The sequence below is a fragment of the Sparus aurata genome, chromosome 17, assembly GCF_900880675.1.
Source record: "Sparus aurata chromosome 17, fSpaAur1.1, whole genome shotgun sequence".
In the NCBI taxonomy this organism is placed as follows: Eukaryota; Metazoa; Chordata; class Actinopteri; order Spariformes; family Sparidae; genus Sparus; species Sparus aurata.
In genome coordinates, this window is record NC_044203.1 from 35,025,326 (window position 1) to 35,033,445 (window position 8,120).

The following is an 8,120-nucleotide window of genomic DNA, read 5'->3' on the forward strand; positions in this document are numbered from 1 at the left end:
TTTGTTAACCACCACTGGTCTGTGATTAAATAACTGCAGAGCTAATGAGATTGCAATCAGACTCAGCTCTACTTTGTAATTAGCAGATGGTAATTCACAAATGTAAGCATGCTGATACGCTTAAAGAAGGCCATGCATGTGGTAAACCTTCCTGTAGTGCATCCTTCACAACATGTTTAGCCTTTCTACATGCTGCATAATCATCAGAAGTCAATCAATTCCTCAAGTTTCTACTCAAGAACAGAGAGGCGCTGCTGTCGAGGACCCTGAGTGGGAGTCTCTATCTTACTCTGCAAGCTCTCTGTTTGCCTCTAAATCCCCTATTCATATATTCCGGCTGGAATTGGTGCATGCATTAGCACAAGGAGCCACTATAAATATAAATCCTCTTTTCTTTTCAATTGGTTTGGCACATCCATTTTTCTGCAGTTATCAGGAACATACACACACACACACAAACAAGGTCAGTCTCTTTTCTACGCACACAAACACACATCCAACAGAGTCGTGTCACATGTCAATCTTCTCACTGTTCGCGGCGGCGGGAACGCGGCCAGAAAACGAAATTCTCAACCCGTGCCAGGAAAATAAATCAAACCATATTCCATTCTAATTGTTTCCAGATGTCATGTCTCTCAGCACAATGAGGAGTAAAGACAGTTAAATGGTAATCGGAGCGTGACAAATAAAACTATTTACAATGTGTTTTTCTGCCAATATACAATATTTTCTCAATCATATTTTTTCCAGCAGTATCTACCAGTGGAGACCGTTTGGGTTTTAATTGCCTGTGTTTTGAGATATTTGTCTCCTGGACAATTTTGATTGGAATTATTCATTTTAGTGTCACAGCACAGAGTGTAATAGACCCGCCAATCCACCAGACGATACTGTGTCAGTGTCAATGTTTCATCGTCTGTTCTCTGGTACCTGCTTATATCAAGACAGGATTCTAACTATTGAGTGGTGGACTCTGTTTTATATTTCATCTTTCTTAAGTGCATCCAAGAAGGAACTTGAGCTGCTTTTCCTCTTAGCCTGCGCAAGAACAATGAAACAGGTATTTATCAAATATGCACTTGCAGGTAGTATGCACACTAGTATGTAATCAGTGTTTCTAAGAGTTGTATCATAGGTTACTGGACTGGTTTCAGTTCCTTGAAGAAGTTTGACCTCTCATCCAAGAGGCCTCTTCAGTTCCAACTAACTGGAGGAGGACTCAGATGCAGTCAGTGAACGGTGTTGACAGGCTTTTATTTTGATGGTTTTTAGAATTCTCGTCAGAATGGGCGACAAAACAACAGGCTGTGAAAAACTAGACTCACCTGAACAGACGAGGACGAAACACAAGAAAACAAAGAACAGAAAATCACTTCCGAAGGAGGAAAAACGCACAAGGTCTACACTAATCTTAAGAATAAATAAATACACTATGAAAATTACACAAAACAAAAAACCACTCTCAAAGAGGGAAAACCAAAAGGCTGGAAACTTAACTGAGCTACACTGAATTGCAAAAAACTACAAGAACAAAAGACGCTCCAAGGGAGGAAACAAAAGGATCGTCAAACAAAACTATTTTCAAGGCTAACCAAAAAAACTATCACCAAATAAGGTCACACTTCTTAAGAGGAATTGAAAAAACATGAAAATACAAACTTGACAAGGCACGAGGTTCTTGACTTAGGCTGTGAAATACGCTGGAGATACTCAACACGACGAAATACTCTAGCAACAAGACAAGGGAAGACGAAGACTATATACACACATGAGGGAGGGGGACACAGGTGGAAACAATCAGGGAATCAGGGGAGAGGTCAGACTGGTGAGACAGGAGGAAGGGCAAGTGACCTGAAACAAGAGGAGGATTAGATTTTCAACATAAAACAGGAAGTTCGCCAGACAAAAACCCCAAGACAGGACATCCCTCACCACGGTGTGACATATTCTGACATAGTTTGTATCTGCCATGATGGCTTGTATTCTGTATTTATCTTTTGTCTTTTGATACCGATACGTTTTTGTATACTTTTTATACATTTTTCCATTTTTGGAGGAATGTTGTCACTGTTATGTCGCTGTCGATGTCGTAAATGCTGTCTGTGTGTGTAAGCAGCCAATTCTTCTTAACTGCAACCAAATCTACCCTTGGGTACAAATAAAGTTACCTTACCTTACCTTAATCTCAGTAAACTGCGACAGTCACTTGTGTTTCTCAGCAAGCTTTATTTTGAAAGTCTATATACACGCTTACTTTACAGCTAAATGAGAACACACTTTTCACGCCTACAGGTGAGGCAATACAAGATCATATCTTTAGTGTCATACCAGGTTAAAATATTCTCAACCAAAGAAATTCTGTAGTCATCAACAGAATGAAAACTGATGACATCATTTTCCTTTGATAACTCAAAGCAGTCCTTAAATTGGGCTGGTTATTTACACCTGTATCAGATGAATTCAGCCATGATGGGATGGGAACATTTGGAGCTTTGATCACAACGACCTCACACTGCGCACCATCACCTCCTGCTGACACAAGTCTTTGAATGAAAACTTATAATGGCCAGAAATGTCCTTGTTGAAATGGATTCAGCGTACCAAAAAAGAAAAAAGTGAAGTCTGACTCTCCATCACTTGATGGAAGTCTTTTAAGTAGCTGAAGTGAAACTCACACTGAGGATACATGGGCCCAGTTTGCAAACTGCAACCAGCCTGCAGTTGTCCCTTGTTTCACATTCTGTTCCCCCCTCAGATAATACAGCACTACCCTTCAAATACTAATTGGGGTTAGGGTGAGGCTAAGCATTAAAATGACTACAAGGTTTATGGATATATCAGGGCTCTGGTTAAGGCGTGGGGAATCAAATTGATGAGCGGAACAAACTTTGACACAACCCTGGACGGATTCATGTAAGACCAGTGGTTTGACCCGTACCTGTGGCATTATTAAACAGGCTCAGAGCTGGCTACTGTAAAAGCAAAAGCTCAGTTCACCAGAGTCCTATAGCGGTGTAAAACAGTGTGGAAACGGGATAAAGACAAACAGGAAATAACACTGAGATATGTGCAGATTTGCAGAGACAAAAGCAACCTCCACATTCTCAGCAGATTACGTTCACTCTGCCAGCACAGACAAACTCGCTGGCAGCTGTGCACACTCAGATCTCTGCAGAAATCCTATCTTTCTTATGCGCACCTGGCACAGCATGGATATTTTCATTCATATTTTAGGGCTTGCAAAACAGGATTTAAACAGTACCTGACTCTCTGCGTACGGCCGAGCTGTTCCAGAAGATAAGACCATCTGGAGAGTAGCCAACCACTTTTCTACATTCAGCAAATCTTCAGATCTCAGTTTCTGATGCTATAGAGTGTTAGAAATGATGTAAACACTCATCGACTCTTTTTGTAGTCATTTTCCTTTCCACCCACAAATATTTTCCACCATCTTTAATATTTTTAACAGCACCTGTCGGCACATGTTGCCGTTGATTTTGTAAACATCTACGGGTTCATTTGTTGGGTTCAAGGGAGAAATGGATCCTGACCAGTAAAAACAAATCTGTCCGCAGGGCAAGAATGTTGGCCACAGTGCAAAAAAAGGCTTCTGAAGGCAAAAATAAATTACTTCCCCTGATACTTTCCACATACCTGAGCATTGCAACACACACACATACACACAGATTTGCCACAGGCTTACTCAGCCAGTGTTGAGTCACTTCTCGTTCTCCTCTGAACACACAGCACGGGTGAAAGCAGTTGTGAAAAGTCAAACCGACAGACGTGTTGAAGCTGACTGCCCGTCTTGAGGTGAGTCCAAAGACTTTTTTTTTTCTTTCATGTCTGTTTCAAACTTGTTTTGGCTCTTAAAGTATAAAAATGATCTGGTTTGAGTTTGTTGCAGTTGGAATTTGTTGGATTTCAAAACTTTCTGGACCATCTCTGATAGATTATGAAACAAACATCACACAGTAATTATTCTTCTGTGGCTGATGATGTGACTCAAGTGAACAAACATTTGGAGGGTTTTTAAATATGGTGAAGCAGTGAAACTGTAAACTGAGATATCAGACTCTGAATAAAGGCCAATTCATCAGTCATCAGTCATCAGTGGCCCATAAATCTGTCACAAAGACTCTAAAAGTAGGAACTGTTCATCAATCTTCCAGGCATGAGGCTTAGATACAATAACAGTGATGAATAATCAAACAGACTTACATTGTTTTTTTTTTTTGTCATTTTAAAGCATCATGTCAAAATGTTTTGGGAACAACAGACTCAGATTTGAATGTTTATTTGAAAGATGCTTATCAGAAACAGGTTGTGAAAGCCTCGATTAGATTCACTGGTTGATTTAACGGGTGGTAGTAAACATTCAGGTGAAAGTGACTGATAACGTTTGCTTTTTGCAAGTCAAGATAAGATGGACTGCTGGTGGGTGAAATAAAACATGTCATCATCAATGAGGAAAACATTACATTACCCGAATTATAAGAAACAATAAATATGATGCGTCTCTCAGGTAACAGAGCTGTGCGGAATCAGTTTAACTTTATTATTTAAATCTCTCGACAAGTTTTAGCTCTGTTATGATAAAAAAAATATTATTGGCATTATTGGCATAGATTCATCTGAAGCCGACTGACAGCTGATCCAACTGATCGACTGCAGCCTTCATCAGAAACGGATGTGATACTTCTCATAACCACACGACTATTTCACACATCCATGGCACCTCCCAGGCTCTGTAAAGGTGAGTATTTACTACACAGTTATCTTACCTGTTGGCTGACAGCCCAGCCAACTTGGTTTAGGTGTCACCTTTACAGTACCGTCTATTTGCTGATGAGGGTTTCAATATTCCAGCCAAAATAACCAAAGGACAGTTGTTACCTTCCCAGCAACATTCCAACTGGCTGACAACAAGAGAGAGTTTCAAACAATGATTTCAATAATTTATTGATACCCGATAAAAAGTGTTTTCCGGCTTGGCTTGTACATCGTGCACAGATTAGTTATTAATCTCCTGTTCACACAAGTTACACCTGGAGGCTGTCACGGTTTGGAACGCACCTTGGTTTTGGGGGTCACAGTTCAGGAAGACTTTGATAAAATAGGGGAAAAAAAATCAAAAAGCATGAAGCTGGGTTTCTTCGTCATTTATATTCAACAGACAGCAAGTTCGGTTGTTTACTGTCCCAAGACTATGTCCCTACAGCCTGTAGTGCATCTGGTGATAAACTGAATGACACTGATGTCGACCTGGCTCACAGTAGTTGCCCTGTGTAGACTCTTGCTTTTATCAGCTAATTCCCTGAAAAGACCAATACCAACAATGAACATCCACTATCAAGTATTTCCTGTGCAGCCAAAGCCAGTTATAGCTTATGTGTCTGTGTCATAAAACTCCATTGTTGTGCAATAAACTTCTGAAATCCAAAAATAGCTTTGACCGGCCGATTACCATAAATGTGACCCAGAGTTTTGGGTCAGAGTTGGGTTTGTCGAGAATGATAATAACATAAGATAAGCTAACACCAGTCTCCTCTGGAAATCCGCCTGCTGAGTCGGTAGCACCTGTGAAGCTCCAGCAGTGAATGAGCTCATTTCAGGCAGGTGTGAGCAGCTGTTAGTCAGTACTGATAATGTCTGGAGCTCCACTGTGAGATGCAGATGCTTAACTTGCACTTGGTAAACTAAAGTCATTTTGAGATGCAGGTTTTAATGAGAGCGATCAGAAGTTAAGCCCAAGGCTCTTGTGGTTTCATGGGGATTTGTTTGTATCCTGAAGTCATTGCTGCTGTTCTTCCTTTTAGATTATTTCAAAGTTGTTCAATTTGAACACTGTCAATTATTTCAGACTTCTTTTGAATACGTTGTAACTTCAATCTTTAAAGGGTTGAGTTGAGCACTTTAAAGCATCTTTCGGTCCCCCGGGGAGTGTGTGTCAGCCCCCCTTTGTGTGACTGAACCACGATTTTTTTTTAATAATATAATATAATGTGACGCTTCACATTAACATTCCTGTTACAAATGGCATGATGACTTTAAAACTTTAAACACTTCTACATATTCAATTAATAAATAACTTTTCTCCAGATGATAAATCCAGAGCTCCATCAGAGCCGTCTAAAAATATTATATTATACTATACATCAGTGCTATATCAGCACAGATCACAGGAGTATGGTACATAGGTGGAGTCAAATCACTGCAACACAGGACACATTGTTCTGTGTTGAGCATTGTTCCCTTCTGGAGGTCACACATGAGACTGAACACCTAAACCTTTTTCTTTTGACGCTTTGAAATGCTGTTATTGGCTTCATACATTTTGTATTCATGGAACTGCTTCCGTAAGTAGATTTTTACAAATTCCTAAAAAAAAACAACTTTAAGTTGAAAGCAAAATCTGGGGTTCCCCATGAGTCCCATGTCATAGAGCTTTCTCTGAGTGGATATTTTGTCTTGTCATGGCAGGAAAAAATGCTCAGGTACAACAAACTTAATCAACAATGTCTCTGTTCCAAATATGTAAAGCACTAATCATGAGCCAGCATGTGTAACAATAGAACCGTGGCTCTGAAACACCAAAATGGAATTTAGATGTAGTAATCGTTACACCTGTTTCCCGTGACAAATGCAAGGAAGTACAAAATATAAATTTCCTCATGCAACTGCAACTGCAAAACAAATGACAATGGGCTATTGACATTTTGAACAACACCATGACATTGATGAACCTATTAGATACACCTGCTCTTTTCTTGCAATGAAAAATGAAAATATGTGCCGTGACAAAGGTCTGCAACAATTACAAGACTGCTGCTCTGACTGAAATTGGTTGAAAATGGAAAATTGGCTGTCGGTAGCCGGGTGGATGATTGCTCCTTGTCTGAGTGTTTCAATTAAATCTCAAATGAAAAACGGGTCAGAAGTTAATTTTTACATTTTCTGTTGGCATCAGAATAAGGAGGAAGTGTTTTCTAGGTTTTGTCCTCAAATGGGTAATCAAAGTCTTCATTTTGTTTTTCTCTGTTTGCTTTGCACCATTGCTTCGCTGTCAAATGGTCAGCATCCCGATCATGCCAGAATTAATTAAGGTAAATCTTAAGGGAATAAGCAAATATTGCAAGATAATAACTACACAACTACATGTCACTACCTTTTAAGAAGACATCACTTCCTCCAGTCTCATGTGATGTGTAACTTTAAACATAACAGCTGAAGTTAACTCATTGTCACTAAGATGCTTGGCTTATGTCGGGATATTTCTGGTCTAATAAAGTGATTTGACAGCGCGATTAGGAAGTTACATTTTCATTGAGCTTTGACTTGTCACTTCCTATTCTGAAAGAGGATTTCTGCTCCCTCTAAGGGAAATGCAGCAGCTTATTTTCTTAAAAGTGAGGAAAAAATTAGTGCTTTGAGCAGCGGAAATGATATTAAGTTGACCGTGTGGTGTTGGCAGCAGATTTTTTTTTAAGGGATGGCCGTATCCAAAACTGTATGTCTAAATACTGCCAGAGGTTCATGGGAAATTGTTACCAATCACATAAGCATGTAGAGTGTCTGCTGGTAAGAAGGATGATGTATATTTGACATAGATGTTTCATACGTAGCATGTAAACGCTGACCATCATTAAACCAGATGGAAGGACTCTCATCAATGAAACAAGTCTGCTGCCAGATTAAAACGTCGTACAGAGAGCAATAGGCACAGTGCTGCCATCGTATATCAATGAAAGGGCTTATTTCTAACAATTATTGACTGCTCTGTAAATATCAGACACAGTAATGACATCATTCATGGCATATGATAGAGATATTTTAATCATTGATAGAGCCATTTATTGTTTCTTTGATAGCCTGGTTGGGATTTTACTGCAGGTCGACCACGTCACACTATGGATCCAGGGAGTTGCTATGGACCAAACAACACCGGGTTCAGAGTACAGTCTAACTTACAGAAGTTAAGATACATTTGGTATATTGTCTTTTATTTTAGCCTCACATCTTAATTAGTTCTGGATATAATTGGGCTTATATGCTGAAATCTAACACTTGAAAATCAATGTGAAATATTTGCAAGTAGGACTCTACCATTTTTACACATA